General features: G+C 56.0%; 1 long non-coding RNA gene across 1 annotated transcript in view; it reads right to left on the bottom strand.

Moving 5' to 3' along the window:
- Nucleotides 1–4,592: 4,592 nt before the first annotated feature.
- The window catches only part of LOC140399767 (uncharacterized), a 52,956-nt gene continuing 29,899 nt past the window's right edge, over nt 4,593–27,649 (bottom strand). Inside the window, exons 2-3 of the long non-coding RNA XR_011937861.1 lie at nt 9,346–9,396; nt 4,593–4,723 (exon numbers count right to left, since the gene is read on the bottom strand). This is a non-coding gene — a long non-coding RNA (uncharacterized lncRNA). The remainder of the gene's footprint in view (nt 4,724–9,345; nt 9,397–27,649) is intronic.

Genomic DNA, 27,649 nt, shown 5'->3' on the forward strand with positions numbered 1-27,649 from the left:
TTTTGAAACTCCGTCAAACACGACCAGCAAAGGTACATCATGGGGTTAGACAAAGATTCCTCTACACTGTACCTGGCAAACACTCCCAGGACAGGTACAACATGGTATTAGATATCGAGCAAGGCTCTCTCTACACTGTACCCATCAAACACTCCCAGGACAGGTACAACACGGTATTAGATATCGAGCAAGGCTCTCTCTACACTGTGCCCATCAAACACTCCCAGCACAGGTACAGCACGGGGTTAGACATAGAGTAAAGTTCCCTCTACACTGTGCCCATCAAACACTCCCAGGACAGGTACAACACGGTATTAGATATCGAGCAAGGCTCTCTCTACACTGTGCCCATCAAACACTCCCAGCACAGGTATAGCACGGGGTTAGACATAGAGTAAAGTTCCGTCTACACTGTCCCCATCAAACACTCCCTGGACAGGTACAGCACGGGGTTAGATACAGAGTAAAGCTCCCTCGACACTGTCCCCATCAAACACTCCCAGGACAGGTACAGCACGGGGTTAGATACAGAGTAAAGCTCCCTCTACACTGTCCCCATCAAACACTTCCAGGACAGGCACAGCACGGGGTTAGATACAGAGTAATGCTCCCTCTACACTGTACCCATCAAACACTCCCAGGACAGGTACAGCACGGGGTTAGATACAGAGTAAAGCTCCCTCTTCACTGTCCCCATCAAACACTCCCAGAACAGGTACAGCACGGGGTTAGATACAGAGTAAAGCTCCCTCTACACTGTCCCCATCAAACACTCCCAGAACAGGTACAGCACGGGGTAAGATACAGAGTAAAGCTCCCTCTACACTGTCCCCATCAAACACTCCCAGCACAGGTACAGCACGGGGTAAGATACAGAGTAAAGCCCCCTCTACACTGTCCCCATCAAACACTCCCAGGACTGGTGCAGCACCGGGTTAGATACAGAGTAAAGCTCCCTCTGCATTTTTCCTCTCAAACACTCCCAGGACAGGTACAGCACGGGGTGTGATACCGAGCAGGGCTCTCTCTACACTATACTGTTTCCATTTTCTCACAAATATTTGCTTCTTTTCCAATTCACTTTAATTCTGTGCCATCTCGTTCTTGATCTTCTTAATACTGGGAACAGTTTCTCCCTGTCTACTCTGTCCGGCACCCCCAAGAATTTAATCACCTCTATCTAATCTCCTCTTGGACATTTCTCTCCGTGGAGAACAGACCCAACCTCACCAATCTATCCTCATCACTGAAGTTTCTCATCCCTGAACCATTCTTGTGAACCTCCTCTGCACTCGCTCCAGTGTGTTCACATCCTTCCTATAGTGTGGCGCCCAGAACTGTCCACAATATTCCAGCTGAGGTCTAACTAGTGTCTTGTATAAGTTCAGCCTTACCTCCTCGCTCTTGTACCAATGCGGGAAAATACTGAGCAGGTCAGGCAGCATCTGTGGAGAGAGAAATAGAATCTTGGACCAGGGCGACTGGCAGAGAGACAGATAGAGAAAAGTCCACACACACAGTAACACACTTACCCTCACACAGACACCCTGCTCTAAACAGATAGAAAATGCGGCAGATCACTTCTCCATCAGTAAATGGAAGGAGATTTTGGATTTCTCTTCAAAAGGACCAGCACACATTTAAAAAGAATGGGTGGGTGGGAGGGTTGGTGCTTCCCAATCTTTTGTATTATTATTGGGCGGTGAATTTGGAGAATATTCGACAATGGTGGGGAGAGGAAGAAGCGGAATGGGTACAGGTGGAGTAAGCATCGTGTAAGGGGGCTAGTTTGCAGACTTTCGCTGCGGCCCCACTCCCATTTCCCCCGGGTAAGTTTACACAAAGCCCGGTGCTGGCATCTTCCTTCAACATCTGGAGCAAGTGGAGACGCCATTTTGCTTTGGTTAACTTGACGGTGCGAGCCCCTATTTATGGAAACCCCCGATTCACCCCGGCGGCAAGACTGGATACAATATTTAAACAGTGGCATAAAGCTGGGCTGAGACAGGTTACAGACTTGTTGTTGGAAAGTAGATTTGAAGAATTGAGGGAGAAACATAAAATGCAGAGGGAGGTGAAGTTTAATTATCTTCAATGATGAAACTTGGTGAAAAAGTTGTCCTCTTTCGTTGCCTACCAGAGAACAAGCTGCTGGATAAATTGCTCCTCCCAGCTGAGTTGGTGATGGGAGAGTTACTAACATTTACAGCTGGCTGATGGACAGAAAGAAAGCAGCAATTGAGGAAATAAAACAAAAAAAGAACAAAGAACAAAGAAATGTACAGCACAGGAACAGGCCCTTCGGCCCTCCAAGCCCGTGCCGACCATGCTGCCCGACTAAACGACAATCTTCTACACTTCCTGGGTCCGTATCCTTCTATTCCCATCCTATTCATATATTTGTCAAGATGCCCCTTAAATGTCCCTATCGTCCCTGCCTCCACTACCTCCTCCGGTAGCGAGTTCCAGGCATCCACTACCCTCTGCGTAAAAAACTTGCCTCGTACATCTACTCTAAACCTTGCCCCTCTCACCTTAAACCTATGCCCCCTAGTAATTGACCCCTCTACCCTGGGGAAAAGCCTCTGACTATCCACTCTGTCTATGCCCCTCATAATTTTGTATACCTCTATCAGGTCTCCCCTCAACCTCCTTCGTTCCAGTGAGAACAAACCGAGTTTATTCAACCGCTCCTCATAGCTAATGCCCTCCATACCAGGCAACATTCTGGTAAATCTCTTCTGCACCCTCTCTAAAGCCTCCACATCCTTCTGCTAGTGTGGCGACCAGAATTGAACACTATACTCCAAGTGTGGCCTAACTAAGGTTTTATACAGCTGCAACATGACTTGCCAATTCTTATACTCAATGCCCCGGCCAATGAAGGCAAGCATGCCGTATGCCTTCTTGACTACCTTCTCCACCTGTGTTGCCCCTTTCAATGACCTGTGGACCTGTACTCCTAGATCTCTTTGACTTTCAATACTCTTGAGGGTTCTACCATTCACTGTATATTCCCTACCTGCATTAGACCTTCCAAAATGCATTACCTCACATTTGTCCGGATTAAACTCCATCTGCCATCTCTCCGCCCAAGTCTCCAGACAATCTAAATCCTGCTGTATCCTCCGACAGTCCTCATCGCTATCCGCAATTCCACCAACCTTTGTGTCGTCTGCAAACTTACTAATCAGACCAGTTACATTTTCCTCCAAATCATTTATATATACTACAAAGAGCAAAGGTCCCAGCACAGATCCCTGTGGAACACCACTGGTCACAGCCATCCAATTAGAAAAGCATCCCTCCATTGCTACTCTCTGGAAGGAAGAGTTGGGTGTGGCGTTGGAATGGGGACTATGGAGTGAGGTTATACACAGGGTCAATGCGACATCTTCACGTGCTCGGATGGGCTTGATACAATTCAAGGATGTACACAGGGGCGATATGACACAGGGACGAACGAGCAGCTCCTTCACAGAGGAAGAAGATAAATGTGAGAGTGTAAAGGAGGACCAGTGAACCACGTCCACATCTTCTGGTCACGTCCACGATTATTGGGCTTCTGGCTCTCGCTATTTAAAACAGTAACAAAAGTTGTGGAGGTGGAAATATTACTGGGACCACGAGGCAATTTCTGGGGTGTCGGAAGTACCGGGACCAATAGATGGGGACGGGGCCGATATGGTGGCCTTTGCCACATTGATCGCCCGGAGGCTAATATGATTGGGAGGGAAGTCAGAAGATCCGCCAAAAATATCGACATGGTTGAGGGATATTGGGGAATTCCTTAAACTTGAGAAACTAAAGTTAGCCCTTTGTGGCTCAGGTGGGGGGTTCTGGACGAGATGGAGGCTGTTCTTGTCTCTATTTACAGATCTGTTTGTTGCCAGTGGGTAAGGGGAGGGAAGAGGGGAAAGTTTAATGGAAATAAAGGAATAAATCTCAAATGAGGAGAATAGTATTTTGTTTGTGTTGTGACTGATTGTTTGTATTTTGTTATGTCCGTCCTCATCGGAATGATAATATTTTCAAAAAACCCAGCAATAATGACCACATTTTTAAAAAATTAGCTCACGGACTGCAAAATGGGTTTGAAGGTCTTGAGTTAAAAGTCTTAAACTTAAAGGTGGGAATGAGGGAGTTAATTCATCCTTTCCACTGGGGACGTGGGGGAATTTTCCACCAGGATCACATTTCTGATTGTGGAAACTTACTGTGCAATCAATATGCCTGCTGTCAGTTTGTACAGGTTCAAGTAGAAAGAGAGAAAGAAATCCATCTTCAGAGACTCTGAACTTAATTCTGAAAGTGCCCCATTTTTGGGGCTCTTCCTGTGCACAAGCTGCCTGCAGAATTCCCCAAATTAAAAACAAGGTGAGAGAGGAGAGTGAGGGGCGAGTTAACAGAAAGCAGTTGGGGTTATCAAACTGACCGTTTTCATTGAATATAAATTGTTTCATTATAAATTCCAATCTCAGGAATTGACATCAGAGGATTTCAGTGAAAGATCCCATTGAACCTCCTTGTCTAATAAAATGATGTTGTTGCCGATGACGCTGTATTTATTCAGGAATAAACTTTACATCTCACAGAGTGAAAAAATGAAATTGAATCCAAATTTCTCAAGCAGCTCATTAAAGAAATCTGTCCGTGAACAACAAGTAAAATATGAAGTGAAACTTTGCAATGAGCTTTGTTTGTCTGGCCAGGAATCTTCTCTCTAAATGGGAGCAGAAATGAAGTTGTGTTTAACTCACATTCTGTGATTTCTTGCTGGTTTTTACTCATTCTATGGAAAGCCTTCCTAAGGCGACAGACGAATGGTCATTCCCAACAGGTCAGAAATTCAGAGGGAACAAATGTTAAACAAAGACAGAAATAAGGACAGGACATTGCTGAATCTGTTGTTATCTGCTGAATTAACATAACCATAGACAGGAGAAGTGTTACCTTTGCAGACACAGGAAACACACCGAGGGGGACATTCCTGACAGAAAGTCGGGGGTGGGGACAGAACACAGGTCACTGAGGAGATCTCAGTCCAAACTGTTTCCAATCATTTCCCAAATGTTTCACAACATTTGTGGCACTTCCAAAATTTAAGATACTTTGCTGTCTGTATTCTGTGAATCCAGCTGTGAAATATCTTCACTTCAATGTCTTTTCCCCAACACTATCCCCATGTCCCTTTACGTCATTGGGATTTAGAAATCAGTCAATCTCTGCTTTAAACTTGGTCAATATCTTTCCATCTTTGAGAGTGGAGACATCAGCAGGAATGTGGGATTAGATCTCCAGGGTTAGGTTGGAGAAACAGGGCTCGTTCGGGCCCTATTGAACCAATATCTACCCCTAGGACAGTCCGGTAACCTCCCTATCAGCCGATTGTCCCTCCGCTGCACTCCCTCTCTGGCAACTATATCCTTTCTTAGTTAGGGAGACCGAAACTGTACACAGTACTCCAGGTGTGGTCTCACCAAGGCCTTGTATAACTGCAGTAAGACATCTCCACTTCTGAACTCAAATCCCTCTTTCAATGAAAGCCAACATATCATTGGTCTTCTTAACTGCTTGCTGCACCCCCCTCTCCACTTTCAGTGACTGGTGTACAAGCTCCATTTGTACATCCACATTGCCCAACATATCACCGTTTAAATTTGTTTGACACTAACTTGGACAACTGTCCCAATTGTCTCAGTGTTGTGCTCACATAAAATAGCCACCGTTCAGTAACTTAAAATGGCTGACTGCTGATCGTGGATTTGTTTAGACAGATTCCCAGAGAGAGAGATAGAGAGATGCAGAGACAGAGAAGATGGGGAGAATAACAGAATACATTAATTCAAGATTCAGAATCGCCATCAAACACTGTTAGCAAAAGTACATCATGGGGTTAGATACAGATTACACATCCCTCTACACTGTCCGCAGCAAACATTCCCAGGACAGCTACAGTACGAGGATGTATACAGAGTAAAGCTCCCTCTACACGTCCCCATCAGACACTCCCAGGAAAGGTACAGCACGGGGTTAGATAGAGAGAAAAGCTCCCTCGACACTTTCCCCATCAAACACTCCCAGGACAGGTACAGCACGGGGTTCGATACAGATTAAAGCTCCCTCAACACTGTCCCCATCAAACACTCCCAGGACAGGCACAGCACAGGGTTAGATACAGAGTAAAGCTCCCTCTACACAGTCCCCATCAAACACTCCCAGGCCAGGTACAGAACAGGGTTAGATACAGAGTAAAGCTCCCTCTACACTGTCCCCATCAAACACTCCCAGGACAGGTACAGCACGGGGTTAGGTACAGAGTAAAGCTCCATCTACACTGTCCCCATCAAACACTCCCAGGACAGGTACAGCACAGGGCTAGATACAGAGTAAATCTCCCTCTACACTCTCCCCATCAAACACTCCCAGGATAGATACAGCACGAGGCTAGGTACAGAGTCAAGCTCCCTCTACTTTTTCCCCATCAAACACTCCCAGGACAGGTACAGCACAGGGCTAGATACAGAGTAAAGCTCCCTCTGCATTGTCCACACCAAACACTCCCAGGACAGCTACAGCACAGGGCTAGATACAGAGTAAAGCTCCCTCTGCACTGTCTCCAAGATCACTCCCAAGACATGGCAGAGGCAGTACAATGTGGAAATCACCATCCCTGTGTATCGTCTGCACAGCGCTGTTGGAATGTGATACATTTCAATCAGAGCTCACAGAATGATAAAATATACATTGCAGGAGTAGCCCATTTGGCCCATCGAGCCTGCACTGGCCCTCGGAGAGAGCACCCTACCCAAGCCCACGCCTCCACCCTATCCAAATAACCCCAGTAACACCACCTAACCTTTGGGCCACTAAGGGGCAATTTAGCACAGCAAACATCTCCTCACATCCTTCTAGGCCCTAGTGAATACAGGCACAATGATAGAATCCCTACAATGCAGAAGGAGGCCATTCTGCCCATCGAATCTACACCAACCCTCTGACACAGCATTCTATGTAAGCTCAGTCACCCGCCCTATCCCAATAACTCCTTAACCTAATCTAAACAATCTTTCTTGGGCACTAAGGGGTAATTTAGCAGGACCATTCCACCTAGCCTGCACGTCTTTGGACTGTGGAAGGAAACCGGAGCACCCGGAGGAAACCCACGCACACACGGGGAGAAACTGCCAACTCCACGTAATCAGTCACACAAGGCCGGAATTTATCCCGGGTCACTGGCACGGTGAGGCAGCAGTGCTAACCACTGTGCCACAGTCAAACCAATCTCTCCTTGTAGGACAGTCCGGCAACCTCCCTATCAGCCGATTACCCTCCGCTGCACTCCCTCTCTGGCAACTCTATCCTTTCTATGTTAGGGAGACCGAAACTGTACGCAATACTCCAGGTGTGGTCTCACCAAGGCCTTGTGTAACTGCAGTAAGACATCTCCCCTTCTGAACTCAAATCCCTCTTTCAATGAAGGCCAACATATCATTGGTCTTCTTAACTGCTTGCTGCACCCCCCTCTCCACTTTCAGTGACTGGTGTACAAGGACAGCCAGCTCCTTTTCTACATCCACATTCCCCAACAAATCGCTGTTTAAATCAGACACGTTCCATCAGGATTTTGTTGTACCAACGTGTACAAATGTCAGAAATGACTGTGCTGTGCTCACCTAAAATGACCACCATTAAGTAACTTAAAATGGCTGACTGCTGATCGTGGATTTTGTTCTGACAATATTCCCAGACAGACAGAGAGAGAAGCAGAAACAGAGGGATGGAGAAACTAACAGAAGACATTGATTTGAGATTTTGAAACTCCGTCAAACACGACCAGCAAAGGTACATCATGGGGTTAGACAAATATTCCTCTACACTGTACCTGGCAAACACTCCCAGGACAGGTACAACATGGTATTAGATATCGAGCAAGGCTCTCTCTACACTGTGTCCATCAAACACTCCCAGGACAGGTACATCACGGTATTAGATATCGAGCAAGGCTCTCTCTACACTGTGCCCATCAAACACTCCCAGGACAGGTACAACACGGTATTAGATATCGAGCAAGGCTCTCTCTACACTGTGCCCATCAAACACTCCCAGCACAGGTACAGCACGGGGTTAGATATAGAGTAAAGCTCCCTCTACACTGTCAACATCAAACACACCCAGGACAGGTACAGCACGGGGGTAGATACAGAGTAAAGCTCCCTCTACACTGTCCCCATCAAACACTCCCAGGACAGGTACAGCACGGGGTTAGATACAGAGTAAAGTTCCCTCTACACTGTACCCATCAAACACTCCCAGGACAGATACAGCACGGGGTTAGATATAGAGTAAAGCTCCCTCTACACTGTGCCCATCAAACACTCCCAGCACAGGTACAGCACGGGGTTAGATATAGAGTAAAGCTCCCTCTCCACTGTCCGCATCAAACACTCCCAGGACAGGTACAGCACGGGGTTAGATACTGAGTAAAGCTCCCTCTACACTGTCAACATCAAACACACCCAGGACAGGTACAGCACGGGGGTAGATACAGAGTAAAGCTCCCTCTACACTGTCCCCATCAAACACTCCCAGGACAGGTACAGCACGGGGTTAGATACAGAGTAAAGCTCCCTCTACACTGTGCCCATCAAACACTCCCAGCACAGGTACAGCACGGGGTTAGATATAGAGTAAAGCTCCCTCTCCACTGTCCCCATCAAACACTCCCAGGACAGGTACAGCACGGGGTTAGATACTGAGTAAAGCTCCCTCTACACTGTCAACATCAAACACACCCAGGACAGGTACAGCACGGGGTTAGATACAGAGTAATGCTCCCTCTACACTGTACCCATCAAACACTCCTAGGACAGGTACAGCACGGGGTTAGATGCAGTGTAAAGCTCCCTCTACACTGTCCCCATCAAACCCTCCCAGGACAGGTACAGCACGGGGTGTGATACCGAGCAGGGCTCTCTCTGCACTATACTGTTTCCATTTTCTCACAAATATTTGCTTCTTTTCCAATTCACTTTAATTCTGTGCCATCTCGTTCTTGAGCTTCTTAATAGTGGGAACAGTTTCTCCCTGTCTACTCTGTCCGGCACCCCCAAGAATTTGAACACCTCTATCTAATCTCCTCTTGGCCATTTCTCTCCGTGGAGAACAGACCCAACCTCTCCAATCTATCCTCATCACTGAAGTTTCTCATCCCTGAACCATTCGTGTGAACCTCCGCTGCACTCGCTCCAGTGTGTTCACATCCTTCCTATAGTGTGGCGCCCAGAACTGTCCACAATATTCCAGCTGAGGTCTAACTAGTGTCTTGTATAAGTTCAGCCTTACCTCCTCGCTCTTGTACCAATGCAGGAAAATACTGAGCAGGTCAGGCAGCATCTGTGGAGAGAGAAACAGAATGTTGGACCAGGGCGACTGGCAGATAGACAGATAGAGAAAAGTCCACACACACAGTAACACACTTACCCTCACACAGACACCCTGCTCTAAACAGATAGAAAATGCGGCAGATCACTTCTCCATCAGTAAATGGAAGGAGATTTTGGATTTCTCTTCAAAAGGACCAGCACACATTTAAAAAGAATGGGTGGGTGGGAGGGTTGGTGCTTCCCAATCTTTTGTATTATTATTGGGCGGTGAATTTGGAGAAGATTCGGCAATGGTGGGGAGAGGAAGAAGCGGAGGAACACACACAGAGAGCGAGCGACACACACAGAGAGCGAGGGACACACAGAGAGCGAGGGACACACAGAGAGCGAGGGACACACAGAGAGCGAGGGACACACAGACAGCGAGGGACACACAGAGAGCGAGGGACACACAGAGAGCGAGGGACGCACAGTGAGCGAGGGACACACAGAGCGAGGGACACACAGAGCGAGGGACACACACAGAGAGCGAGGGCCACACAGAGCGCGAGGGACACACAGAGAGCGAGGGACGCACAGAGAGCAAGGGACACACAGAGAGCGAGGGCCACACAGAGCGCGAGGGACACACAGAGAGCGAGGGACACACAGAGAGCGAGGGGCGCACAGAGAGCGAGGGACGCACAGAAGGCAAAGGATGCACAGAGTTCTAGGGGCACACAGAGAGCGATGGACACACAGAGAACGAGGGACGCACAGAGAGCGAGGGACGCACAGAGAGCCAGCGACGCACAGAGAGCAAGGAACACACAATGAGAGTGAGGGACACACAGAGAGTGAGGGACACACAGGGAGCGAGGGTCACACAGAGAGCGAGGGACAAACACAGAGAGCGAGGGACAAACACAGAGAGCGAGGGACACACAGAGAGCGAGGGACGCACAGAGAGCAAGGGACACACAGAGAGCGAGGGGTGCACAGTGAGCGAGGGACACACAGAGTGCGAGGGACACAAAGAGCGAGGGACACAGAGCGACGGACACACAGAGAGCGAGGGACACACAGAGAGCGAGGGACACACAGAGAGCGAGGGACACAAAGAACGAGGGACACACAGAGAGCGAGGGAGACACACAGAGAGCGAGGGACACACAGAGAGCGAGGGACGCACAGAGAGCGAGGGACACACAGAGAGCGAGGGGTGCACAGAGAGCGAGGGCACACAGAGAGCGAGGGACACAAAGAGCGAGGGACACACAGAGCGAGGGACACACACAGAGAGCGAGGGGCACACACAGAGCGAGGGACACACACAGAGCGAGGGACACACAGAGAGCGAGGGACACACAGAGAGCGAGGGACACACAGAGAGCGTGGGAAACACAGAGAGCGAGGGACGCACAGAGAGCGAGGAACGCACAGAGAGCGAGGGACGCAGTGAGATCGAGGGACGCACAGAGAGCGACTGACACATACAGAGCAAGGGACGCACAGAGAGCGAGGGATGCATAGAGAGCGAGAGACACACAGAGAGGGAGGGGCACACAGAGAGCGAGGGACGCACAGAGAGCGAGGGACGCACAGAGAGCGTGGGACGCACAGACAGCGAGGGACGCACAGAGAGCAAAGGACGCACAGAGAGCGAGGGACACACAGAGAGCGAGGGACACACAGAGAGCGAGGGACACACATAGAGCGAGGGACACACATAGAGCGAGGGGTGCACAGAGAGCGAGGGACACACAGAGAGCGAGGGACACAAAGAGCGAGGGACACAGAGCGAGGGACGCACAGAGAGCGAGGGACACACAGAGAGCGAGGGGTGCACAGAGAGCTAGGGACACACAGAGAGCGAGGGACACACACAGAGAGCGAGGGACACACAGAGAGCGAGGGACACACAGAGAGCGAGGGACACACATAGAGCGAGGGGTGCACAGAGAGCGAGGGACACACAGAGAGCGAGGGACACAAAGAGCGAGGGACACAGAGCGAGGGACACACAGAGAGCGAGGGACGCACAGAGAGCGAGGGACACACAGAGAGCGAGGGGTGCACAGAGAGCTAGGGACACACAGAGAGCGAGGGACACAAAGAGCGAGGGACACAGAGCGAGGGACACACAGAGAGCGAGGGACACACAGAGAGCGAGGGGTGCACAGAGAGCGAGGGACACAAAGAGCGAGGGACACAAAGAGCGAGGGACACAAAGAGCGAGGGACACAAAGAGCGAGGGACACAAAGCACGAGGGACACAAAGCACGAGGGACACAGAGCGAGGGCCACAAAGAGCGAGGGACACAGAGAGAGCGAGGGACACACACAGAGCGGAGGACACACAGAGAGCGAGGGACACACAGAGAGAGAGGGACTCACAGAGAGCGGGGGACACACAGAAAGCGAGGGACACAGAGAGTGAGGGAAACACAGAGTGCGAGGGACATACAGAGAGTGAGGGACACACAGAGAGCGAGGGACACACAGAGAGCGAGGGACACACAGAGTGCGAGGGACATACAGAGAGCGAGGGACACACAGAGAGCGAGGGACACACAGAGAGCGAGGGACACACAGAGAGCGAGGGACGCACAGAGAGCGAGGGACGCACAGAGAGCGTGGGACGCACAGAGAGCGAGGGACACAGAGAGAGCAAGGGACACAGAGAGAGCGAGGGGTGCACAGAGAGCGAGGGACACACAGAGAGCGAGGGACACAAAGAGCGAGGGACACAGATCGAGGGACACACAGAGAGCGAGGGACGCACAGAGAGCGAGGGACACACAGAGAGAGAGGGGTGCACAGAGAGCGAGGGACGCACAGAGAGCGAAGGACGCACAGAGAGCGGGGGACGCACAGAGAGCGAAGGAAGCACAGAGAGCGAGGGACACACAAAGAGCGAGGGACACACAGAGAGCGAGGGGTGCACAGAGAGCGAGGGACACACAGAGAGCGAGGGACACAAAGAGCGAGGGACACAGATCGAGGGACACACAGAGAGCGAGGGACGCACAGAGAGCGAGGGACACACAGAGAGCGAGGGGTGCACAGAGAGCGAGGGACGCACAGAGAGCGAAGGACGCACAGAGAGCGAGGGACACACAGAGAGCGAGGGACACACAGAGAGCGAGTGACACACACAGAGCGAGGGACACACACAGAGCGAGAGACACACACAGAGCGAGGGACACACACAGAGCGAAGGACAAACAGAGAGCGAGGGAACCACAGAGAGCGAGGGACAGACAGAGAGTGAGGGACACGCAGATCGAGGGACGCACAGAGAGAGGGGCACAAAGAGCGAGGTGTACAGAGAGCGAGGGACACAAACAGCGAGGGACGCAAGACAGCGAGGGACACAGAGAGCGAGGGACACAGAGAGCGAGGGACACACAGAGAGCGAGGGGCGCACAGAGAGTGAGCGACGCACAGAGAGCGAGGGACAAACTGAGTGAGGGACACACAGAGAGCGAGGGGCGCACTGAGAGCGAGGGACACACAGAGAGCGAGGGACACACAGAGAGCGAGGGACACACAGACAGCGAGGGACACACAGAGAGCGAGGGACGCACAGTGAGCGAGGGACACACAGAGCGAGGGACACACACAGAGAGCGAGGGCCACACAGAGCGCGAGGGACACACAGAGAGCGAGGGACGCACAGAGAGCAAGGGACACACAGAGAGCGAGGGCCACACAGAGCGCGAGGGACACACAGAGAGCGAGGGCCACACAGAGAGCGAGGGACACACAGAGAGCGAGGGACACACAGAGAGCGAGGGACGCACAGAGAGCAAGGGACACACAGAGAGCGAGGGGTGCACAGTGAGCGAGGGACACACAGAGTGCGAGGGACACAAAGAGCGAGGGACACAGAGCGACGGACACACAGAGAGCGAGGGACACACAGAGAGCGAGGGACACAAAGAATGAGGGACACACAGAGAGCGAGGGAGACACACAGAGAGCGAGGGACACACAGAGAGCGAGGGACGCACAGAGAGCGAGGGACACACAGAGAGCGAGGGGTGCACAGAGAGCGAGGGACACAAAGAGCGAGGGACACACAGAGCGAGGGACACAGACAGAGAGCGAGGGGCACACACAGAGCGAGGGACACAGAGAGAGCGAGGGACGCACAGAGAGCGAGGGACGCACAGAGAGCGTGGGACGCACAGACAGCGAGGGACGCACAGAGAGCAAAGGACGCACAGAGAGCAAAGGACGCACAGAGAGCGAGGGACACACAGAGAGCGAGGGACACAAAGAGCGAGGGACACAGAGCGAGGGACACACAGAGAGCGAGGGACGCACAGAGAGCGAGGGACACACAGAGAGCGAGGGGTGCACAGAGAGCTAGGGACACACAGAGAGCGAGGGACACAAAGAGCGAGGGACACAGAGCGAGGGACACACAGAGAGCGAGGGACGCACAGAGAGCGAGGGGTGCACAGAGAGCGAGGGACACAAAGTGCGAGGGACACAAAGAGCGAGGGACACAAAGAGCGAGGGACACAAAGAGCGAGGGACACAAAGCGCGAGGGACACAAAGCGCGAGGGACACAGAGCGAGGGCCACAAAGAGCGAGGGACACAGAGAGAGCGAGGGACACACACAGAGCGGAGGACACACAGAGAGCGAGGGACACACAGAGAGAGAGGGACTCACAGAGAGCGGGGGACACACAGAAAGCGAGGGACACAGAGAGTGAGGGAAACACAGAGTGCGAGGGACATACAGAGAGTGAGGGACACACAGAGAGCGAGGGACACACAGAGAGCGAGGGACACACAGAGTGCGAGGGACACACAGAGTGCGAGGGACACACAGAGTGCGAGGGACATACAGAGAGTGAGGGACACACAGAGAGCGAGGGACACACAGAGAGCGAGGGACACACAGAGAGCGAGGGACGCACAGAGAGCGTGGGACGCACAGAGAGCGAGGGACACAGAGAGAGCAAGGGACACACAGAGAGCGAGGGGTGCACAGAGAGCGAGGGACACACAGAGAGCGAGGGACACAAAGAGCGAGGGACACAGATCGAGGGACACACAGAGAGCGAGGGACGCACAGAGAGCGAGGGACACACAGAGAGTGAGGGGTGCACAGAGAGCGAGGGACGCACAGAGAGCGAAGGACGCACAGAGAGCGAAGGACGCACAGAGAGCGGGGGACGCACAGAGAGCGAAGGAAGCACAGAGAGCGAGGGACACACAGAGAGCGAGGGACACACAGAGAGCGAGTGACACACACAGAGCGAGGGACACACACAGAGCGAGGGACACACACAGAGCGAGAGACACACACAGAGCGAGAGACACACACAGAGCGAGGGACACACACAGAGCGAAGGACAAACACAGAGCGAGGGAACCACAGAGAGCGAGGGACAGACAGAGAGTGAGGGACACGCAGATCGAGGGACGCACAGAGAGAGGGGCACAAAGAGCGAGGTGTACAGAGAGCGAGGGACACAAACAGCGAGGGACACAGAGAGCGAGGGACACAAACAGCGAGGGACACAAGACAGCGTTGGACGCAAGACAGCGAGGGACACAGAGAGCGAGGGACACAGAGAGCGAGGGAGACACAGAGAGCGAGGGGCGCACAGAGAGTGAGCGACGCACAGAGAGCGAGGGACGCACAGAGAGCGAGGGACACACAGAGCGAGGGACACACACAGAGAGCGAGGGCCACACAGAGCGCGAGGGACACACAGAGAGCGAGGGACGCACAGAGATCGAGGGACGCACAGAGAGCAAGGGACACACAGAGAGCGAGGGCCACACAGAGCGCGAGGGACACACAGAGAGCGAGGGACACACAGAGAGCGAGGGGCGCACAGAGAGCGAGGGACGCACAGAGAGCGAGGGACGCACAGAAGGCAAAGGATGCACAGAGTTCTAGGGGCACACAGAGAGCGATGGACACATAGAGAACGAGGGACGCACAGAGAGCGAGGGACGCACAGAGAGCGAGCGACGCACAGAGAGCAAGGAACACACAATGAGAGTGAGGGACACACAGAGAGTGAGGGACACACAGGGAGCGAGGGTCACACAGAGAGCGAGGGACAAACACAGAGAGCGAGGGACAAACACAGAGAGCGAGGGACACACAGAGAGCGAGGGACGCACAGAGAGCAAGGGACACACAGAGAGCGAGGGGTGCACAGTGAGCGAGGGACACACAGAGTGCGAGGGACACAAAGAGCGAGGGACACAGAGCGACGGACACACAGAGAGCGAGGGACACACAGAGAGCGAGGGACACAAAGAACGAGGGACACACAGAGAGCGAGGGAGACACACAGAGAGCGAGGGACACACAGAGAGCGAGGGACGCACAGAGAGCGAGGGACACACAGAGAGCGAGGGGTGCACAGAGAGCGAGGGCACACAGAGAGCGAGGGACACAAAGAGCGAGGGACACAGAGAGCGAGGGGCACACACAGAGAGCGAGGGGCACACACAGAGCGAGGGACACACACAGAGCGAGGGACACACAGAGAGCGAGGGACACACAGAGAGCGAGGGACACACAGAGAGCGTGGGAAACACAGAGAGCGAGGGACGCACAGAGAGCGAGGGACGCACAGAGAGCGAGGGACGCACAGAGAGCGAGGGACGCAGTGAGATCGAGGGACGCACAGAGAGCGACTGACACATACAGAGCGAGGGACGCACAGAGAGCGAGGGATGCATAGAGAGCGAGAGACACACAGAGAGGGAGGGGCACACAGAGAGCGAGGGACGCACAGAGAGCGAGGGACGCACAGTGAGCGTGGGACGCACAGACAGCGAGGGACGCACAGAGAGCAAAGGACGCACAGAGAGCGAGGGACACACAGAGAGCGAGGGACACACAGAGAGCGAGGGACACACATAGAGCGAGGGGTGCACAGAGAGCGAGGGACACACAGAGAGCGAGGGACACAAAGAGCGAGGGACACAAAGAGCGAGGGACACACAGAGAGCGAGGGACGCACAGAGAGCGAGGGACACACAGAGAGCGAGGGGTGCACAGAGAGCTAGGGACACACAGAGAGCGAGGGACACAAAGAGCGAGGGACACAGAGCGAGGGACACACAGAGAGCGAGGGACACACAGAGAGCGAGGGGTGCACAGAGAGCGAGGGGCGCACAGAGAGCGAGGGACACAAAGAGCGAGGGACACAAAGAGCGAGGGACACAAAGCGCGAGGGACACAGAGCGAGGGCCACAAAGAGCGAGGGACACAGAGAGAGCGAGGGACACACACAGAGCGGAGGACACACAGAGAGCGAGGGACACACAGAGAGAGAGGGACTCACAGAGAGCGGGGGACACACAGAAAGCGAGGGACACAGAGAGTGAGGGAAACACAGAGTGCGAGGGACACACAGAGAGCGAGGGACACACAGAGAGCGAGGGACACACAGAGAGCGAGGGACACACAGAGTGCGAGGGACATACAGAGAGTGAGGGACACACAGAGAGCGAGGGACACACAGAGAGCGAGGGACACACAGAGAGCGAGGGACACACAGATAGCGAGGTTCACACAGAGTGTGAGGGACACACAGAGAGCGAGGAACACACACAGAGAGCGAGGGACACACACACAGAGCGAGGGACACACACAGAGAGCGAGGGACACACAGAGAGCGAGGGACACACAGAGAGCGAGGGACACACAGAGAGCGAGGTTCACACAGAGAGCGAGGGACACAGAGCGAGAGACACACAGAGAGCGAGGAACACACACAGAGAGCGAGGAACACAACAGAGAGCGAGGGACACACACACAGAGAGCGAGTGACACACAGAGCGCGAGTGACACACAGAGAGCGAGGGACACACACAGAGAGCGAGGGACGCAGAGACCGAGGGTCACAGAGAGCGAGGGACGCACAGAAGGCAAAGGATGCACAGAGATCTATGGGCACACAGAGAGCGATGGACACACAGAGAGCGAGGGGCGCACAGAGAGTGAGCGACGCACAGAGAGCGAGGGACAAACTGAGTGAGGGACACACAGAGAGCGAGGGGCGCACTGAGAGCGAGGGACACACAGAGAGCGAGGGACACACAGACAGCGAGGGACACACAGAGAGCGAGGGACGCACAGAGAGCGAGGGACACACAGAGCGAGGGACACACACAGAGAGCGAGGGCCACACAGAGCGCGAGGGACACACAGAGAGCGAGGGGCGCACTGAGAGCGAGGGACGCACAGAGAGCGAGGGACACACAGAGCGAGGGACACACACAGAGAGCGAGGGCCACACAGAGCGCGAGGGACACACAGAGAGCGAGGGACGCACAGAGAGCAAGGGACACACAGAGAGCGAGGGCCACACAGAGCGCGAGGGACACACAGAGAGCGAGGGCCACACAGAGAGCGAGGGACACACAGAGAGCGAGGGACACACAGAGAGCGAGGGACGCACAGAGAGCAAGGGACACACAGAGAGCGAGGGGTGCACAGTGAGCGAGGGACACACAGAGTGCGAGGGACACAAAGAGCGAGGGACACAGAGCGACGGACACACAGAGAGCGAGGGACACACAGAGAGCGAGGGACACAAAGAATGAGGGACACACAGAGAGCGAGGGAGACACACAGAGAGCGAGGGACACACAGAGAGCGAGGGACGCACAGAGAGCGAGGGACACACAGAGAGCGAGGGGTGCACAGAGAGCGAGGGACACAAAGAGCGAGGGACACACAGAGCGAGGGACACACACAGAGAGCGAGGGGCACACACAGAGCGAGGGACACACACAGAGCGAGGGACACACACAGAGCGAGGGACACACACAGAGCGAGGGACGCACAGAGAGCGAGGGATGCATAGAGAGCGAGAGACACACAGAGAGGGAGGGGCACACAGAGAGCGAGGGACGCACAGAGAGCGAGGGACGCACAGAGAGCGAGGGACGCACAGAGAGCGAGGGACGCACAGAGAGCGAGGGACGCACAGAGAGCGTGGGACGCACAGACAGCGAGGGACGCACAGAGAGCAAAGGACGCACAGAGAGCGAGGGACACACAGAGAGCGAGGGACACACAGAGAGCGAGGGACACACATAGAGCGAGGGGTGCACAGAGAGCGAGGGACACACAGAGAGCGAGGGACACAAAGAGCGAGGGACACAGAGCGAGGGACACACAGAGAGCGAGGGACGCACAGAGAGCGAGGGACACACAGAGAGCGAGGGGTGCACAGAGAGCTAGGGACACACAGAGAGCGAGGGACACAAAGAGCGAGGGACACAGAGCGAGGGACACACAGAGAGCGAGGGACGCACAGAGAGCGAGGGGTGCACAGAGAGCGAGGGACACAAAGTGCGAGGGACACAAAGAGCGAGGGACACAAAGAGCGAGGGACACAAAGAGCGAGGGACACAAAGCGCGAGGGACACAAAGCGCGAGGGACACAGAGCGAGGGCCACAAAGAGCGAGGGACACAGAGAGAGCGAGGGACACACACAGAGCGGAGGACACACAGAGAGCGAGGGACACACAGAGAGAGAGGGACTCACAGAGAGCGGGGGACACACAGAAAGCGAGGGACACAGAGAGTGAGGGAAACACAGAGTGCGAGGGACATACAGAGAGTGAGGGACACACAGAGAGCGAGGGACACACAGAGAGCGAGGGACACACAGAGTGCGAGGGACACACAGAGTGCGAGGGACACACAGAGTGCGAGGGACATACAGAGAGTGAGGGACACACAGAGAGCGAGGGACACACAGAGACCGAGGGACACACAGAGAGCGAGGGACGCACAGAGAGCGTGGGACGCACAGAGAGCGAGGGACACAGAGAGAGCAAGGGACACACAGAGAGCGAGGGGTGCACAGAGAGCGAGGGACACACAGAGAGCGAGGGACACAAAGAGCGAGGGACACAGATCGAGGGACACACAGAGAGCGAGGGACGCACAGAGAGCGAGGGACACACAGAGAGTGAGTGGTGCACAGAGAGCGAGGGACGCACAGAGAGCGAAGGACGCACAGAGAGCGAAGGACGCACAGAGAGCGGGGGACGCACAGAGAGCGAAGGAAGCACAGAGAGCGAGGGACACACAGAGAGCGAGGGACACACAGAGAGCGAGTGACACACACAGAGCGAGGGACACACACAGAGCGAGAGACACACACAGAGCGAGAGACACACACAGAGCGAGGGACACACACAGAGCGAAGGACAAACAGAGAGCGAGGGAACCACAGAGAGCGAGGGACAGACAGAGAGTGAGGGACACGCAGATCGAGGGACGCACAGAGAGCGAGGGATATACAGAGAGCGAGGGACGCACAGAGAGAGGGGCACAAAGAGCGAGGTGTACAGAGAGCGAGGGACACAAACAGCGAGGGACACAGAGAGCGAGGGACACAAACAGCGAGGGACACAAGACAGCGTTGGACGCAAGACAGCGAGGGACACAGAGAGCGAGGGACACAGAGAGCGAGGGAGACACAGAGAGCGAGGGGCGCACAGAGAGTGAGCGACGCACAGAGAGCGAGGGACGCACAGAGAGCGAGGGACAAACTGAGTGAGGGACACACAGAGAGCGAGGGGCGCACTGAGAGCAAGGGACACACAGAGAGCGAGGGACACACAGAGAGCGAGGGACACACAGACAGCGAGGGACACACAGACAGCGAGGGACACACAGAGAGCGAGGGACGCACAGTGAGCGAGGGACACACAGAGCGAGGGACACACACAGAGAGCGAGGGCCACACAGAGCGCGAGGGACACACAGAGAGCGAGGGACGCACAGAGAGCGAGGGACGCACAGAGAGCAAGGGACACACAGAGAGCGAGGGCCACACAGAGCGCGAGGGACACACAGAGAGCGAGGGACACACAGAGAGCGAGGGGCGCACAGAGAGCGAGGGACGCACAGAGAGCGAGGGACGCACAGAAGGCAAAGGATGCACAGAGTTCTAGGGGCACACAGAGAGCGATGGACACATAGAGAACGAGGGACGCACAGAGAGCGAGGGACGCACAGAGAGCGAGCGACGCACAGAGAGCAAGGAACACACAATGAGAGTGAGGGACACACAGAGAGTGAGGGACACACAGGGAGCGAGGGTCACACAGAGAGCGAGGGACAAACACAGAGAGCGAGGGACAAACACAGAGAGCGAGGGACACACAGAGAGCGAGGGACGCACAGAGAGCAAGGGACACACAGAGAGCGAGGGGTGCACAGTGAGCGAGGGACACACAGAGTGCGACGGACACAAAGAGCGAGGGACACAGAGCAACGGACACACAGAGAGCGAGGGACACACAGAGAGCGAGGGACACAAAGAACGAGGGACACACAGAGAGCGAGGGAGACACACAGAGAGCGAGGGACACACAGAGAGCGAGGGACGCACAGAGAGCGAGGGACACACAGAGAGCGAGGGGTGCACAGAGAGCGAGGGCACACAGAGAGCGAGGGACACAAAGAGCGAGGGACACAGAGAGCGAGGGGCACACACAGAGAGCGAGGGGCACACACAGAGCGAGGGACACACACAGAGCGAGGGACACACAGAGAGCGAGGGACACACAGAGAGCGAGGGACAAACAGAGAGCGTGGGAAACACAGAGAGCGAGGGACGCACAGAGAGCGAGGGACGCACAGAGAGCGAGGGACGCACAGAGAGCGAGGGACGCAGTGAGATCGAGGGACGCACAGAGAGCGACTGACACATACATAGCGAGGGACGCACAGAGAGCGAGGGATGCATAGAGAGCGAGAGACACACAGAGAGGGAGGGGCACACAGAGAGCGAGGGACGCACAGAGAGCGAGGGACGCACAGTGAGCGTGGGACGCACAGACAGCGAGGGACGCACAGAGAGCAAAGGACGCACAGAGAGCGAGGGACACACAGAGAGCGAGAGACACACAGAGAGCGAGGGACACACATAGAGCGAGGGGTGCACAGAGAGCGAGGGACACACAGAGAGCGAGGGACACAAAGAGCGAGGGACACAAAGAGCGAGGGACACACAGAGAGCGAGGGACGCACAGAGAGCGAGGGACACACAGAGAGCGAGGGGTGCACAGAGAGCTAGGGACACACAGAGAGCGAGGGACACAAAGAGCGAGGGACACAGAGCGAGGGACACACAGAGAGCGAGGGACACACAGAGAGCGAGGGGTGCACAGAGAGCGAGGGGCGCACAGAGAGCGAGGGACACAAAGAGCGAGGGACACAAAGAGCGAGGGACACAAAGCGCGAGGGACACAGAGCGAGGGCCACAAAGAGCGAGGGACACAGAGAGAGCGAGGGACACACACAGAGCGGAGGACACACAGAGAGCGAGGGACACACAGAGAGAGAGGGACTCACAGAGAGCGGGGGACACACAGAAAGCGAGGGACACAGAGAGTGAGGGAAACACAGAGTGCGAGGGACATACAGAGAGTGAGGGACACACAGAGAGCGAGGGACACACAGAGAGCGAGGGACACACAGAGAGCGAGGGACACACAGAGTGCGAGGGACATACAGAGAGTGAGGGACACACAGAGAGCGAGGGACACACAGAGAGCGAGGGACACACAGAGAGCGAGGGACACACAGATAGCGAGGTTCACACAGAGTGTGAGGGACACACAGAGAGCGAGGAACACACACAGAGAGCGAGGGACACACACACAGAGCGAGGGACACACACAGAGAGCGAGGGACACACAGAGAGCGAGGGACACACAGAGAGCGAGGGACACACAGAGAGCGAGGTTCACACAGAGAGCGAGGGACACAGAGCGAGAGACACACAGAGAGCGAGGAACACACACAGAGAGCGAGGAACACACACAGAGAGCGAGGGACACACTCACAGAGAGCGAGTGACACACAGAGCGCGAGGGACACACAGAGAGCGAGGGACACACACAGAGAGCGAGGGACGCAGAGACCGAGGGTCACAGAGAGCGAGGGACGCACAGAGAACGAGGGACGCACAGAGAGCGAGGGACGCACAGAGCGCGAGCGACGCACAGAGAGCAAGGGACACACAATGAGAGTGAGGGACACACAGAGAGTGAGGGACACACAGGGAGCGAGGGTCACACAGAGAGCGAGGGACAAACACAGAGAGCGAGGGACAAACACAGAGAGCGAGGGACACACAGAGAGCGAGGGACGCATAGAGAGCAAGGGACACACAGAGAGCGAGGGGTGCACAGTGAGCGAGGGACACACAGAGTGCGAGGGACACAAAGAGCGAGGGATACAGAGCGAGGGACACACAGAGAGCGAGGGACACACAGAGAGCGAGGGACACAAAGAATGAGGGACACACAGAGAGCGAGGGAGACACACAGAGAGCGAGGGGTGCACAGTGAGCAAGGGACACACAGAGAGCGAGGGGTGCACAGTGAGCGAGGGACACACAGAGAGCGAGGGACACACAGAGAGCGAGGGACGCACAGAGCGAGGGACACACAGAGAGCGAGGGGTGCACAGAGAGCGAGGGCACACAGAGCGAGGGACACACACAGAGAGCGAGGGAAGCACAGAGAGCGAGGGACGCACTGAGAGCGAGGGACGCACAGAGAGCGACTGACATACAGAGCGAGGGACGCACAGAGAGCGAGGGATGCACAGAGAGCGAGAGACACACAGAGAGCGAGGGGCACACAGAGAGCGAGGGACGCACAGAGAACGAGGGACGCACAGAGAGCGTGGGACGCACAGACAGCGAGGGACGCACAGAGAGCAAAGGACGCACAGAGAGCGAGGGACACACAGAGAGCGAGGGACACACAGAGAGCGAGCGACACACATAGAGCGAGGGGTGCACAGAGAGCGAGGGACACACAGAGAGCGAGGGACACAAAGAGCGAGGGACACAGAGCGAGGGACACACAGAGAGCGAGGGACGCACAGAGAGCGAGGGACACACAGAGAGCGAGGGGTGCACAGAGAGCGAGGGACACACAGAGAGCGGGGGACACAAAGAGCGAGGGACACAAAGAGCGAGGGACACAAAGAGCGAGGGACACAAAGCGCGAGGGACACAGAGCGAGGGCCACAAAGAGCGAGGGACACAGAGAAAGCGAGGGACACACACAGAGCGGAGGACACACAGAGAGCGAGGGACACACAGAGAGAGAGGGACTCACAGAGAGCGAGGGACACACAGAAAGCGAGGGACACAGAGAGTGAGGGAAACACAGAGTGCGAGGGACATACAGAGAGCAAGGGACACACAGAGAGCGAGGGACACACAGAGAGCGAGGGACACACAGAGAGCGAGGGACACACAGAGTGCGAGGGACATACAGAGAGTGAGGTACACACAGAGAGCCAGGGACACACACACAGAGCCAGGGACACACACAGAGAGCGAGGGACACACAGAGTGCGAGGGACACACAGAGAGCGAGGGACACACAGAGAGCGAGGGACACACAGAGAGCGAGGTTCACACAGAGAGCGAGGGACACAGAGCGAGAGACACACAGAGAGCGAGGAACACACACAGAGAGCGAGGAACACACACAGAGAGCGAGGGACACACAGAGCGCGAGGGACACAAAGAGAGCGAGGGACACACACAGAGAGCGAGGGACACAGAGACCGAGGGTCACAGAGAGCGAGGGACACGGAGATAGCGAGGGACGCACAGTGGGCGAGGGACGCACAGACAGTGATGGATGCACAGTGAGCGAGGGACACACAGAGAGCGAGAGACACACAGAGAGCGAGGGACGCACAGAGTGCGAGGCACGCACAGAGAGTGAGCGGCACACAGAGAGTGTGGGGTACACAGAGAGCGAGGGACTCAGCAAGAGCGAGGTACACAGCGAGACCGAGGGACACACACAGAGCGAAGGACAAACAGAGAGCGAGGGAAACACAGAGAGCGAGGTACAGACAGAGAGCGAGGGACACGCAGAGCGAGGGACGCACAGAGAGAGGGACACAAAGCTCGAGGGGTACAGAGAGCGAGGGACACAGACAGCAAGGGACACAGACAGCGAGGGACACAGAGAGCGAGGGTCACAGAGAGCGAGGGACACAGAGAGCGAGGGACACAGAGTGCGAGGGACACAGAGTGCGAGGGACACACAGAGAGCGAGGGACACATAGAGAGCGAGGGACACACAGAGAGCGAGGGACACACAGAGAGCGAGGAACTCACAGAGAGCGAGGGACACACAGAGCGAGGGACGCACAGAGAGCGAGGGATACACAGAGAGCGAGTAACACACAGAGAGCGGGGGACACACAGAGAGCGAGGGACATACAGAGAGCGAGGGACACACAGAGAGCGGGGGACTCACAGAGAGCAGGGGACACACAGAGAGCGAGGGAAACACAGAGTGCGAGGGACACACAGAATGCGAGGGACACACTGAGCGAGGGGTGCAGAAAAAGGGAGGGACACCCAAAGAGAGCGAGGGACACACAGAGAGCGAGGGACAGACAGAGAGCGAGGGACACAAAGAGTGCGAGGGACACACAGAATGCGAAGGACACACAGAGAACGAGGGACACACAGAGAACGAGGGACACACAGAGAGCGAGGGACACACAGAGAGCAGAGGACACACAGAGAGCAGAGGACACACAGAGAGTGTGGGACACACAGAGAGCGGGGGACACACAGAAAGCGAGGGACACACAGAGAGTGAGGGAAACACAGAGTGCGAGGGCCACACAGAGTGCGAAGGACACACTGAGCGAGGGACACACAGAGAGCGAGGGACACACAAAGAGAGCGAGGGACACACAGAGAGCGAGGGACACACAGAGTGCGAGGGACACACAGAGAGCGAGGGACACACAGAGAGCGAGGGACACACAGATAGCGAGGTTCACACAGAGAGCGAGGGAAACACAGAGCGAGGGACACACAGAGCGAGGGGTGCACAGAGAGAGAGGGACACACACAGAGAGCGAGGGACACACAGAGGGCGAGGGACACACAGAGTGTGAGGGACACACAGAGAGCGAGGAACACACACAGAGAGCGAGGGACACACACACAGAGCGAGGGACACACACAGAGAGCGAGGGACACACACAGAGAGCGAGGGACACAAAGAGTGCGAGGGACACAAAGAGTGCGAGGGACACACAGAGAGCGAGGGACACACAGAGAGCGAGGGACTCACAGAGAGCGAGGGACTCACAGAGAGCGAGGGATGCACATAGAGCGAGGTACTCACAGAGAGCGAGGGATGCACAGAGAGCGAGGGACACAAACAGAGAGCGAGGGACACAAACAGAGAGCGAGGGACACACAGAGAGCGAGGGACGCACAGTGAACGAGGGACACACAGAGAGCGAGGGACACAAACAGAGATCGAGGGACACAGAGAGCGAGGGACACGGAGATCGAGGGACGCACAGAGAGAGGGGCACAAAGAGCGAGCGGTACAGAGAGCGAGGGACACAAGACAGCGAGGGACACAGAGAGCGAGGGACACAGAGAGCGAGGGACACACAGAGAGCGAGGGGTACAGAGAGCGAGGGGTACAGAGAGCGAGGGACACAAACAGCGAGGGACACAAGACAGCGTTGGACGCAAGACAGCGAGGGACACAGAGAGCGAGGGACACAGAGAGAGCGAGGGACACACAGAGAGCGAGGGACACACAGAGAGCGAGGGACACACAGAGAGCGAGGGACGCACAGAGAGCGAGGGGCGCACAGAGCGAGGGACACACAGAGAGCGAGGGACACACAGAGAGCGAGGGGCGCACAGAGAGTGAGCGACGCACAGAGAGCGAGGGACACAGAGAGCGAGGGACACACAGAGAGCGAGGGACACACAGAGAGCGAGGGACACAGAGAGCGAGGGACACACAGAGAGCGAGGGGCGCACAGAGAGTGAGCGACGCACAGAGAGCGAGGGACACAGAGAGCGAGGGACACAGAGAGCGAGGGACACAGAGAGAGCGAGGGGCTCACAGAGAGTGAGCGACGCACTGAGAGCGAGGGACACACAGAGAGCGAGGGACACACAGAGAGCGAGGGACACACAGACAGCGAGGGACACACAGAGAGCGAGGGACGCACAGTGAGCGAGGGACACACAGAGCGAGGGACACACACAGAGAGCGAGGGCCACACAGAGAGCGAGGGACGCACAGAGAGCGAGGGGCGCACAGAGAGCGAGGGACACACAGAGAGCGAGGGACGCACAGAGAGCAAGGGACACACAGAGAGCGAGGGCCACACAGAGCGCGAGGGACACACAGAGAGCGAGGGGCGCACAGAGAGCGAGGGACGCACAGAGAGCGAGGGACGCACAGAAGGCAAAGGATGCACAGAGTTCTAGGGGCACACAGAGAGCGATGGACACACAGAGAACGAGGGACGCACAGAGAGCGAGGGACGCACTGAGAGCGAGCGACGCACAGAGTGCAAGGGACACACAATGAGAGTGAGGGACACACAGAGAGTGAGGGACACACAGAGAGCGAGGGGTGCACAGTGAGCGAGGGACACACAGAGTGCGAGGGACACAAAGAGCGAGGGACACAGAGCGACGGACACACAGAGAGCGAGGGACAAACACAGAGAGCGAGGGACACACAGAGAGCGAGGGACGCACAGAGAGCAAGGGACACACAGAGAGCGAGGGGTGCACAGTGAGCGAGGGACACACAGAGTGCGAGGGACACAAAGAGCGAGGGACACAGAGCGACGGACACACAGAGAGCGAGGGACACACAGAGAGCGAGGGACACAAAGAACGAGGGACACACAGAGAGCGAGGGAGACACACAGAGAGCGAGGGACACACAGAGAGCGAGGGACGCACAGAGAGCGAGGGACGCACAGAGAGCGAGGGGTGCACAGAGAGCGAGGGCACACAGAGAGCGAGGGACACAAAGAGCGAGGGACACACAGAGCGAGGGACACACACAGAGAGCGAGGGACACACACAGAGCGAGGGACACACACAGAGCGAGGGACACACAGAGAGCGAGGGACACACAGAGAGCGAGGGACACACAGAGAGCGTGGGAAACACAGAGAGCGAGGGACGCACAGAGAGCGAGGGACGCACAGAGAGCGAGGGACGCACAGAGAGCGAGGGACGCACTGAGAGCGAGGGACGCACAGAGAGCGACTGACACATACAGAGCGAGGGACGCACAGAGAGCGAGGGATGCATAGAGAGCGAGAGACACACAGAGAGGGAGGGGCACACAGAGAGCGAGGGACGCACAGAGAGCGAGGGACGCACAGAGAGCGTGGGACGCACAGACAGCGAGGGACGCACAGAGAGCAAAGG

Source organism: Scyliorhinus torazame, chromosome 23 (assembly GCF_047496885.1).
Source record: "Scyliorhinus torazame isolate Kashiwa2021f chromosome 23, sScyTor2.1, whole genome shotgun sequence".
Classification (NCBI taxonomy): Eukaryota; Metazoa; Chordata; class Chondrichthyes; order Carcharhiniformes; family Scyliorhinidae; genus Scyliorhinus; species Scyliorhinus torazame.